The 13,025-nt window shown below is 34.4% G+C and overlaps 1 pseudogene; it reads left to right on the forward strand.

Moving 5' to 3' along the window:
• Positions 1-118: 118 nt before the first annotated feature.
• Positions 119-10,287, forward strand: LOC120128947 (annotated as a pseudogene).
• Positions 10,288-13,025: the final 2,738 nt, after the last annotated feature.

Raw genomic sequence — 13,025 nt, forward strand, 5'->3', positions numbered from 1 at the left:
TATATTTTCCAGTAAGGGACCAAAATGCAATCAAAGGTATAATAGGGAGACTTCCAAGCTACCTTTACCCACCGTAAGCAGGTATATTTATATTAATTTTCGCAGATTTAGAATGAAACTGGAACTTGAAAGGCAAACGATCTAAAAGCGTTGTGTTTTTGCTTTACAAGTGAACCAAACTGACAGGATTTTTCCTTCTGTTTCTTCAATTTTTTTTCTTGAACCAAACAGTCTTTAGGAGCGGAGGACGACGCTGGGTAAAAGAAAGCAGCAGAACCGCTATTGTGGAAATTAATTACTAATTACCAATAGCTAGGGCAGAGATCTTGTTGTTCTTGAGCGAATAGGAAGATGAATACTAACAAAAATAACAGTAAGAGCAGGAGCAGATTAAAGCATAAGCAAAACAAAGTTGAGCTGCTTCTTCTAGTACTTTATGCAATTGGCTTCTACGCCTTTTGTATCCGCCGCTCTCTTCACCTTTCTCGCGGTACTTGATGCTTTCTTTCTCAAATTTCATTCGGACCCTTCTTCATATGTTTGGCGTACTATATTCTGTAAATTCGATCTCTTGTTTGCCGCAGATCATTTCTCCGAACTACGTGGTTTGCGTGACGGATGGCTTTTCTCTCCTCCTCGCCTTAATGTATGCCTTATTATATAATTTGTTTACTATTTGAATGAATGAATGTTCAGTTTGTGATTAGGATTGATTTCTCTCGTATTTATATTCAATGTAGGATGTTTCTGATGCCCAGTGGAGAAACTTCCGATCAAACTTACCCATCCTTAGCCTTGTTTTTGGAATCTTTACCTTGCTTGCTGATATCTGCAGGAAATTGTTCCATTTAAAAACCAGAGGGATGTCCACTCTTTGGCTTTTCCTTTCTCTCAATTTACCTTTCCTATCTTCACGGAGCTTGGTTAGTTTAGCTGTCTATTTTGCTCTTGTTCTCTTCTTTTCTTGCTTTGCTGCCTTAAAGCTCACCCTGTCCCCATTGTTTCCGCAGCATCCTCTTTATCTTTTTAATTGCTACAGCAAACTTTCTCCTAGTAAAGGTTCAATTCCTTCCACTCTTTTTTTCCCTTAATAATTGTTCTCTATTTTCTAGTTTGTTTTTGCATCCTTCCTTCATCATTCTTGCCTGCAAATGCGTTTAATTTTAATTCCATCTCTAGATTTCTGTTTCTGCAGATATTTGCCCAAGCAAAGTATTTCACTTTTCTCCTTTGGATGTTCAACGTAGTTTTTCTTTTTTGCAACCGTATTTATGAAGGATATCCATTCTCCAAATTTGGGTGAGTAGTCTAAGCTGTAAGATTTTTATTTAGTTGGGAATGATAAATGGCATATATGCACATGGCACACTATTCTTTCTTAATGTAATTGCCTTTTTATTTATTATTATTAGTTTTTTGTTGCAAGCAGGGAACAATGGGAGTATTTGGACAATTTTCGAGGCACATTTAGATGGCACATTTGCTTTAACTTTGGTAGTTCCTTGCATTTACACTTTATTGATATTAAAATTCAGTGAATATAATGCATCCTTTGTAGATAAAAAACTTCTATAGTAATGTTCAAAGGAAATGATATACTATTTGTTAAAAACCAACATTTATCTAATAGGAGAAGCAGAATTGTACTACTTTTCATAGTGAATGATATATAGATAAACCAGAAGTTAGTAAGCCCTTGTGCCTGGAATAGCCAATCTGGTATGTTGCTACTGCTCTTTTGTTGAACAGGTTCTTGGGTTGATCATAAATTGGTTACTTAATGTCATGAATCACTTTCTAATACCGTCGGGTTTTTACTAAAAGTAAACTTTTCATAACGTAGCTTGAATATATGAATGTTGAACGAGAAAGACGAGCACTTAAAACGAATCTCCTTTGCAGATTGTGTTTTGCAAACAAAGGTCAACTTGACAGTACATGTGTATAAAAAACGAAAATTTACTTATTGCTCGTCTGTCCCGATTCTGCTACAGAGAATTCTGAGTAAAAGACTCTTTATAACAAAAAAATTTAGGGTTCTCTAAGAAGAATGTTCTTCCTTCTTCAAAGGAAGAAAGATATTCATTAACTCTTAAGCTAGTATTTGATGGTTCACATGTATCTATTGGAAGGTTTTATGACTATTTCTTTTGGTTTTTTATTTGAAAGTTGTTTTGCGCATGATAAGCTTTGGCTACGATTACCATTGGGCACATCAAGATTCACATTTTGATAAAGAGGTAGTTTCCACTGTTTTTTCTCCCTCTCGCTCAACTTCCCTCCCACTCTCCTGAACTTCCTTTTTCCCCCATTGGAATTGTCCTCTTGTATGTTCATTATGCATGATTCCTTCTTTCCGCCAGGTCTAATTAATATGAGTTTGACTATGAGGTGTGTTATTGGATCTGTTAGGTAAATGACAAAGTCGCTAAATAGTAGACAATCATATCATAAGTAGTCTAGGAATTGTTACTTCACCTTCAGAATATGTTTGTGTACAAGGACATTAGTTATTCTTTGCTTCCTTTCTGCATTTCTCGTGCATCCTTTAAACTGTTGCAGTGATTTCAATTAAGTTTAGCATCACCCTTGTGTCTTTTCATGTAGAAAACAGATTGTGTAGAAAACAGACTGTAGAAAACAGACAAGTCTGTTATTTTTATTCTTGTGTACATTCAGTAGAACATATTACATATTTATATACAAATTATGCCTCTAAACTAGGAAACTCTAAGAAAGGAAACTAATCCTAGGAGATGTAATCCCTTGAAATAAGGGATTGAAAAACAGAAAATAATTATAGAATCTCTTAACTTAAGGGATTGACAACTCATTTCTATAATTCCTACACTCCCCCTCAAACTGGTGTATATATGTTGTATATACCCAGTTTGAATGACATCTCATCAAAAGTCACTCGTGGAAGGGCTTTGGTGAAGATATCTGCCAGCTGTTTCTTCGTCGGAATGTACTGCAGTTTTGCAACTCCATTGTTGACCTTCTCATAAATAAAATGTCTGTCTATCTCAATGTGTTTCGTTCTATCATGCTGCACTGGGTTTTTTGCTATACTCATAGCTGATTGACTGTCACTAAAAATCTCAAAATTCTTCTTGTCATCTAAGTCCAGTTCTGTGAGCAATCTTTTAATCCACATTCCTTCACATATTCCGAGAGCCATTGCTCTAAACTCTGACTCAACACTACTTCGAGAGACAACAGCTTGTTTCTTACTTCTCCAAGTCACCAAATTACCCCAAACGTAGGTACAGTAGCCACTAACTGACCTTCTATCAGTTAATTCACCTCCCCAGCTTGCATCCGTATAAACCTTCACTATTCTATCTTGATTTTTTCTAAATATAAGTCCTGCTCCTGGGGTAAATTTCAAGAAACTTAAAATTCTGTTAATAGCTTCCAAATGTTCTTCTCGAGGATCACTCATATGTTGGCTGACAATGCTCACTGAGTATGCAATATCAGGCCTGGTCAGTGAAAGGTAGATTAACTTCCCAACTAACCTTTGGTAGGTTTCCTTGTTTACTGGATTTCCAGTCCTTTCCTTGCAAAATTTCAAGCCTGGCTCCATTGGAGTTTCAACTGGTTTGCAGTCGAGCATCCCAGTTTCTACAAGAAGATCCAAAACATACTTACGCTGGTTTATGACCAGCCCTTCCTCGGACCTTGCAACTTCCATACCCAAGAAATACCTCATACTCCCTATATCCTTGGTTTCAAACTCCTTTGCAAGATTCATCTTTAGCTTTTCTATTTCTTCTATATCACTGCCAGTTATAATCATATCATCTACATAGACAATTAGGAGGGTTATCTTACCACTCGGTGTAATTTTTCTGAATAATGTGTGATCCGCTTGGCTTTGTTTGAAACCATTCTGTGTCATAGCCTTAGCAAATCGATCAAACCAAACCCTGGGAGACTGTTTTAAGCCATATAAGGATTTATTGAGCTTGCACACAGTTTTCTTAGCGACCTTTCCTTCTAATCCGGGGGGACCTCCATGTATACCTCTTCTTCAAGGTTCCCATTCAGAAAAGCATTCTTTATGTCTAACTGATGCAATTTCCAGTCCATGTTAACAGCTACTGATAACAATATTAGGATGGTATTCAATTTTGCAACCGGTGCAAAAGTCTTCTGGTAGTCGATGCCATAGGACTGAGAAAAACCTTTAGCAACCAGCCTTGCCTTGTATCTTTCTACTCTCCCATCCGAATGATATTTGACTGTGAATATCCACCTGCATCCAACAGCTCTCTTCCCTTTGGCAAATCTGTCAAACTCCATGTCTTATTCTTTTGCAACGCTTTTATCTCTTCTTCCACAGCCTTTTTCCACTCAGGAGATTGAAATGCTTCTGTCACATTTCTTGGGATTTTCACAGTGTTAATGCTGGCAGTGAAGGCCCTGAAATTAGACTGTAATTTCCCATATGCAACATACTTATTTATGGGATGAGCGGTGCATTTTCTTACCCCCTTCCTAATAGCAATAGGAAAGTCATCAAGATCAACAGTAGTAGCCTCTTGGTAACCATCATTACCTTCTGTTTCAGCTGCAACAGGATCCGAATCTGGTCTGGGAAGTGATTTCGGATGCTGAGGGATCCGGATTAGCCATGAAAAAAATAGAGTTGAATAGGAATTGATTTAAAGAGAAGCAGAAATCGGATTGATCGCTCTAACCTGATACCATGTAGAAAACAGACTGTGTAGAAAACAGACTGTGTAGAAAACAGACTGTAGAAAACAGACAAGTCTGTTATTTTTATTCTTGTGTACATTCAGTAGAACATATTACATATTTATATACAAATTATGCCTCTAAACTAGGAAACTCTAAGAAAGGAAACTAATCCTAGGAGATGTAATCCCTTGAAATAAGAGATTGAAAAACAGAAAATAATTACAGAATCTCTTAACTTAAGGGATTGACAACTCATTTCTATAATTCCTACATTTCATTTGCTATCAGGTCTTCAAACACTGGTTTTAAGAGCATAAACAGTGTTTCCAACCTTAACATGTCATGAAGAACAACTTTACCAAGAATTTTAAGATATCTTGCATTATGGATCTATCTGTTTAAAGATCACTTTCTTTCCTTCTCTCTTAGGAATTTTTCTGATTTCTAGGTTTACACATTTGCATGTTTGCTTCAGAGTTTATCTTTACACATGCAAATTCTGTCTATCTTGTCTAACTAGAATATCAGATTTTCAGATTATTTCCTGTTTTGGTAATTGCAGAAGCATATCCAAAGATGCAATGTTTGTAAATCAGGAAAAAACTGTTATCAAATTCTACAGGTTACTTGCTAACTAGATAGGAGCCCTACTTCTTGTTACTTGCCTAAAAGTTTTCATTTTCTCATAAGTACATGTCCTGTGCAGGAGAGAAATGTCCATCTCAATGATTATACCTTCACTGCATACCTTAGTTATCTGGTGTATGCACCACTGTACATAGCAGGGCCAATCATGAGTTTTAATTCATTTGTCTCCCAGGTTTGTCTCTTTGAGACGGATACTATTGCTTCTCCTTCTGTACACAGAATCACCCATGAACATGACTTATGAGAGGGTTGCTAAACATTAGATACCTTCTATGGTTGAAGTGGAACTACAGAGTGTTGTTTTATCATTTTGTAATGGAATTGCAAGTTATTAATAAAAAACTGGAGAAGCAATGAAGTAGTTATGTATTCCTGGCTATTACTAAACAATGATTTAATTGAATGTGTTTTTGAAGGTCGAATGTGAAAGTAGAAATGACTTATCTATTCCTGCACTTTTGCAGAAGCTATTAAACTCATGTGCCTTCATCCCTCTTGGATCAGAAGTAAAAAACTAAAATTTTTGTTCCATATGAAATGTCTCATGATCTGTCTGATATCCTAAAGTGCATGGTCTAAATTCTCAGTTGCACTTGGGAACTTGGATTTGAAAGAGAGGAAACATAATGTTAACTTTGTCACACAACTCATAAAATCATGACTTTCATGATTATTTTCAAATTCATGGATTTGATAACCTCTACATAGGGATGTAATTGAAGATTACATGCCTAAATTAAATAATGGAAATTCAAAGTTATCTTAACAATCATTCCAACATTATAATGAACCAAATTGAAATTTTCTCAAATTTAATTTTCCCAAACATTGCACAGTACCTTTCATCCCCCCCCCCAAAAAAAATGTGTTCCTCATGTATGTGTATTTTAGACTGTTTATACTGCCAGTAAAACATACTCTGGTTATCAGTGATAAGTGATCTAATTTCATGAAGTGTTTTTGTTACTAATTTTTGCAGCTAGATGTGCCACAAACTCAGTACTCCATTATAGAGGTGACTTTGTATGGGCTACGCTGGGTATTTGGTCTGTCTCTTATGGAACTAATGACTCATCTGTTTTATTTTAATGCGTTTGCTGTCAGGCAAGTTTCTTGATATTCGTAGTTGAAGCTTACATTTTAGTTTAAGGAATCTTTTAGAGCTGCATTTTACTGTATGTTAACCATTTCCTTTTGCAATGACCAGTGCTTCATGGAAAATTTTGTCTCCTATGGACATATTCATAATTGGATACGGGGTAAGGAGTTAAAGTTATCTAAATCTTTCTTGAAATTCCTTAAAATATGACAGGTTACATATTCTCATGTTAAGGAAAAGAAAGAGCCTTAAGATTTAGTATAATATGTGAATAGAAAAACTCTTGGTCGTTTTCCCTAAGACAGAAGAGAGGTGCCTGCCTAAGAATTGGATGATAATTATGTAAATATATTAGTAAAAAGGAAATTGAACTGGGAATTATGTTCTTTCGAGAACATCTGTTTGCTTTTCAAAGAAAGAAAATCGAGTAAACCAAAATTATCCTTTGGTTCTCGTATAATCAGTACCATTTGAGCTGTTCCTGTTGGAAAGGTCTCGTGGAAGGAGGATAGATATCTTGACTATACATTGATCCTGAAGCACCCAGTGTTTAAGAAAAGATTTCATTTTCTAACCAATAGTGAGAAGTGATGTATGGTTAAAATAAAGATATTAGTGAAGCTAGCAAACACCATCCTAAAATTTGTTGAGCACTGAGGTCTTAAGGTCCTATCTTCAAAGAGAACAAGAATCTTATGGAATCATTGAAGATTTTGATATGATACAAACTAAGATAATGTCAGTTATATTGTCTTACGCTGCTATATACCATAAGTTTTCCAAGTGTAAATGCATAAATTATGAAAATGAAGTCTGATGCAATTTCTTATACTGGTACAGGTCATAAATTTCATGTGGTTGAAATTTTTCCTTATCTGGCGCTATTTTCGGTTTTGGTCCCTGGTATGTTCACTTTAAGGATGATGTTTAGTACTTTTCCCCCTTTTATGCCTCCTTGTTGCGTTCCATCTTTGTTGGTTTAATCATTGGTTCACGTCACTCTGTTTAGTAATAACTTGTGCCAATACTTTCATAATCAGTATGGAGTTTTTACCCATACTGAGAAATTCATTGAAACTTTCATAATTGTAGATTGCTGGAATTGAGGCTCCAGAAAACATGCCAAAGTGTGTCAATAATTGTCATAACTTGGAAAGCTTTTGGAAAAATTGGCATGCGTCCTTCAACAAATGGATTGTGAGGTTTTCATTTGTGACACTCTCTACAGCTCACTGTTATGAATTTTTACATTTGACATGCCGACTTACAGTATAATATAACTTTTAGGTACTTGTATATTCCACTTGGTGGGTCTCAAAGAAAGCTACTCAACATATGGGTTATATTCACATTTGTTGCTGTATGGCATGATTTAGAATGGTATCTCTAACTACTGGGTAGTTCTTTTCTTTGTTCTGTACAAGTAAACTATTCCTTATGTAACTGTTCATTGCTTTTGGTCATAGGAAACTTCTTTCATGGGCATGGCTAACATGTTTATTCTTTGTTCCTGAATTGTTGGTGAAATCAGCTGCAAATGCGTTCCAGGTTAAGTCTATGTTCTCTACTAATTAGTATTTTTGCATGACCCTTTATAACTTTTTGAACCTTTTTAGTTAGCCTTAAGGCACCTTGATCTGGCTAATATCATTGTCGGGAAGTAATCCTTTGCTGCGAATGTTGACCTCTCATTATGCATACAAGTGAAAAAGAGGTTGTATAAGGCATAAGTGGCTTTAATCTTGTGGGTTTTCTGCTGTTGTACCCTGTAACCAGGTCTTGGTGTATATTTAAAATATGGTTCAACCAGAAGACCATGGGATCCCTTTTTAGAACTAAATAATGGAAATGGTAGAAGTGTATATACTGTTTGATTGTGTAAGTTTTACATGTATTTGGGTTGATATATTGCTTAATTTGGTCAAACTGAAGGAACAAACTTCAGCAACACTTGTATTTCTGCACCAATGGGCCATGGTAATATGCATGGCAAGTGTACTGATGAACTTTATCACCCTCATATGCATGTACATAATGTCATATGTAAATTTTGTAGATGAGGTTAATGGCTAAACCATTTTTCCTGCATTTATGCAAGCATTATAGAGCTTTTAGGATTTGTTCAATCTCTATGTATAGATCCTAGATCCAATGAGTTATTGAGATGGCACCCCTATATTTGAGGATTGCTGTTATAAGTAAGGCAATGATAATTTTCTTCTTTTCTAACAAGTTTCATGATATCTTCGTTCAATTTCCAATGCATTTTTCCCAGGCAAAGGGTGCTTTGGAAGGATTCATTTTTCGTGAGCTTAGAGCAGCTGGTGGTGCTATCACAATCACTTGTCTCATGGTTAGTTTTATTGTGTACAAAGGAACCTAATATTGCAACTTTTTATAGCCTCCAGAGTTTTCCATGCAAGCATTTATATATATCTGATGTATTGTGCTTCACTGCTTTATGGTCTAGGAGTTTTTTCAGCTAAAAAAATTGTTACAGTTGCTAGCCTTCTCTTAATGCACCTTTTAACGAGGCCTCCACTTCTTATAAAAAAATGCACCTTTTGCTAAACAGATGAATGCCTGAATCAATGAATTTTCATGGGAGCTTTTCTCTGTTAACTGATGTTTACAAGCAAAGACGTACTTTGAAAATTTTACCTGTCAAATTGATGACCATGAGTTTGTTGGATTATTGAATTTTAAAATTCCACGCGATTTATGTTTTTCCTATTTACTTTTTGTCGATTTTTTGCTTTATGCTATCCAATAAATTGCTTTATAGCCAATGTAAAAGTTAAGAAAACATATCCTAGTTGATTTGAAACGGAAAAAAATTAAAGTGCAGTACAGTTATTGCATAATTAGGCTACATATTATGGTATCATGCATTTTTTCATTTGATAAAAGTACATATTTCATATATAATCCTTCAAAAAATTATTTTGCTTTTTTTTTTCTTGCATGCTTTCAACCACAGAAAGTAAATGACAAAAGCGCCAAATAGAACCTTATTCTATGGAAAATAAGCAAAAATCATAATGAAATATGTCTTTATGCAGGTTGCTAACCTTGTTGGCTATGTTATTGGCCCGTCAGGCTTTAGTTGGTTGATTTCTCAATTCCTCAGCAAAGATGGTATGGAAGTACCTATCACCCTGCTTTATCTGTCATATTTACCTTGTAGTTGTTTGATTAATGGTATACCCTGTTTTCAGGACTGCGCGTCTTGGGTTTTATGCTTCTGACATTTTACGTGGGAACTAAGGTAAGTGGCATAAGACACCTTTACACTCCATTTGATAGGAAGGACAGAGAAGAGAAAGGAAGGGGAAAAGAGGATAATCCAAATGTTGAAGTACAAAATAGAGAATGTTTAAAAAAATGTCATCCTGAATCTTTCTCCATCCTTCCTACCAAATTAAGGATTCATTATTTTCTCGATGCTTGAACACTAATTTCCATTTACCTGCAGCTTATGTTTCATGTAAGTGATGCCAAGCAAAGGATGCAATGAAGTCTATTTCTAGTGTGCACAATGCATCCATTTTTGGCCCTATGTTCTGGTATGCATCATAATACTATAGTATAACCAGAATGTTCGGTCATACTTGTTTAGGATACCGGGAAGAACGGCTTGAGCTTAGGGTGGAGATTCATGCTACATTTAATTTTGGTCATTCGAGATTTATGTATCGTGTGAAAACTTTTGCATACTCTCTTAGCATCAATCTGGTTTTGCATGAAAAGATCAAATGATACTTTTGCATACTGGTATCCTGCAGGCTACCAGTTGCTTGAACTTTAATGTGACCCTAACAGTTTCAGCAATAGTTGACACTGGCCATTATCTACTTCAATTTTAGGTTGTCATAGGCAAGCATGCTAAAAAAAAACCACTATAATTTCTAAGCTAATTGTCGTACAAAGGCTTGAAAGGTATTTTGACAGTCCTTGTATAATATAGTTAAAGTTACAATTTAATCCTTGAACTATGGAAATGAGTAATCTAATCCTTTAGTGTTTGATATAGAGTAAAATTGAGAATAATGTTAATGGAAAACCCATCTAGTGATGGCGTTGATTTCAGAAGTGGAAATCTAACGAAGCATTTGTTGTTTTAGTTTTATCTATAAATTTATAGTCTGATTTTATTTTGTATTCACTGTTATCAACATTCATTTGTGTGTACTCATATAAAATGTATATTGATTAAATCTTTGCAACAGTTATGTGGTTATATATATTGCATTTTTATTAGGGTAAAATAACACAAATAGTCCTTTGATTATTGGGTGTTTTGTTGGATTCTTTTACTATGAAAAAATTATCAAATAATCATTTTACATAAAAACAACAAATTGGTCTTTTTTCTGTTAAAATTTTAACCATGGATGATATTTCAGTTATTACAGTTGAAATAATAATTATTTTAGTTTTTAACATTAATACTTTATTTTAATTTATTTCTAGTTTAAAAAAAAAATTAACATTTTATTAATTTAGTACCTCTTCTATTTTTCCCCCACCGTCTTCCGCCACCAAATAAGGAAACGTGTAACCAGCAAAAAGTGCATAAAAATACAGACATGAAAATCTCTCCTAGAAGTTTAAGCCGAAGAAGAAGAAAATAAGCAAACAAAAGTTACTATTCACATATTTTAATAAATAAACTTATTTCTCAAATATTATTGAAAATATGATTTTAGGTTCATGCAATGCATGACGAGTTTAAATTTTAATTTTATAATACACAGTAACTTTTACTTTTTAAAACCATCAAAGTTATTATTCACATATGTTTTAATGAAGACTTCTTTTTCAAATATAGTTGAAAATGTGACTTTGAGTTCATTGAAACGGACAACGAATCTAAATTTTGAGTAGATAATATTTTTTTACTTCATAAAACCATCAAATTTACTAGTCACATCTATTTTAATGAATAGATTTCTTTCTCAAATGTTATTAAGATGTGATTTTGAGTTCATTCAATATATTTTAATAAATTGATTATTTTCCTCAAATGTAAAATATGGTTTCGAGTTCATTCGAAAAACGAGTATAAGACGAGTTTGAATTTGAAGTTTAGGATATACAATGATTTTTACTTTTGAAAACTTTTATATTAACATTAAAAAATTAATCTATAACATTTACTCGTGTTCAAGAACTTCAAGAGAAAATAAGGGAATTTGTTGTTATGATTATCCCAAGAAACTGCAGATATATGGACAAAAATTGTTTATTAATTTTAGTTTGATCTTAAACAAATCTTGGCATCTATTTGAACTAATGAAAAGAAAACTATGAGACCGTAAAAAGAAAGAAAAAAATACATAAAGCATGTGATAAAATATTGTTTTCATTCATCTTCTAAAATAGAGACTACAAGACTTATAAAATAGAGACTACAAGACTTATAAACAAAATAACTAAGGTGGTAGATACCTTAACTAATTGAACTAACCCTAAGACTAACAAAATAACTGACCAAACTAATAAACAATTACTCTAACACCCCCTTCAAGATGGGACTGCATGAATGTTGAGAAGTCCCAATTTGTCTACAAGTGAACGGTACATAGGAGGTTGTAAGGTTTTTGTGAAAACATCAACAAGTTGATTGGAAGAGCGAACATGGAACAATTTTAAGAATCCAACTTTCACTCTATCTTGCACAAAATGACAATCAAGTTTGATGTGTTTTGTATGCTCATAAAACACCTGATTGCTAGAAACATGAATCGCAGTTTGATTATCACAATAAAAATTACATGATCGATGAGAATGTTGAATGATGAGAGTAACGAAGCAAACCAAACCAACTCACATATAACAATGACTATTGCACGATATTCAGCTTCACAGGAGGATCTGCTGACAATAGCTTATTTCTTAGATTTTCAGAAGAGGAGATTGTTACCGAGATATGTGCAAAAACCTATTGTGGATCGTCTTGTATCAGGACAAGACCCATAGTCAAAATCAACAAAAGATCTCAGGCGCAGAGTAGAGTTTGCTGGGAAGAAAAGTCCAAGGCCAGGTGTTTGTTTAATGTAGGCTAGCAAATGTTTTAAAACTGACAGACGAGACAGTCGAGGATTAAATACAAACTGGCTCAATAAGTGCACTGTGTGGACGATGTCAGGTCTTGTATTCGCAAGGTATAATAGTCGACCTATCAACCTTAGTTTTAAAGAATGAATCATGGGTGAATCAACAGGTTTCTTGCTCAAACAGTCAGTGTCCTCCAACAATTGCAAGTCATACTTTCTTTGAGACAAAGAAATTCTAGTTTCATTAGGAGCAATTTCAAATCCAAAAAATAACACAATGGTCCTAAAATTTTCAGCTTGAAGTGTTTTGCAGAAAAACTTGAGTTTCAGCTAACTAGTGCTTATTTTTGTCAGCTAAAACAATGTCATTCACGTAGACTAAAAAATCCACAAAATCATCAACATATCCTTTCGTGAACAAGGAATATTCAAATGAAGATTGTCGAAATCCATGCTTTAAAAGCATCGTGGCAAACCATTGCTTGAAAGCCTGCTTGAGGCCATATATGGAC

Source organism: Hibiscus syriacus, unplaced genomic scaffold, assembly GCF_006381635.1.
Source record: "Hibiscus syriacus cultivar Baekdansim isolate YM2019G1 unplaced genomic scaffold, ASM638163v2 tig00110482_pilon, whole genome shotgun sequence".
In the NCBI taxonomy this organism is placed as follows: domain Eukaryota; kingdom Viridiplantae; phylum Streptophyta; class Magnoliopsida; order Malvales; family Malvaceae; genus Hibiscus; species Hibiscus syriacus.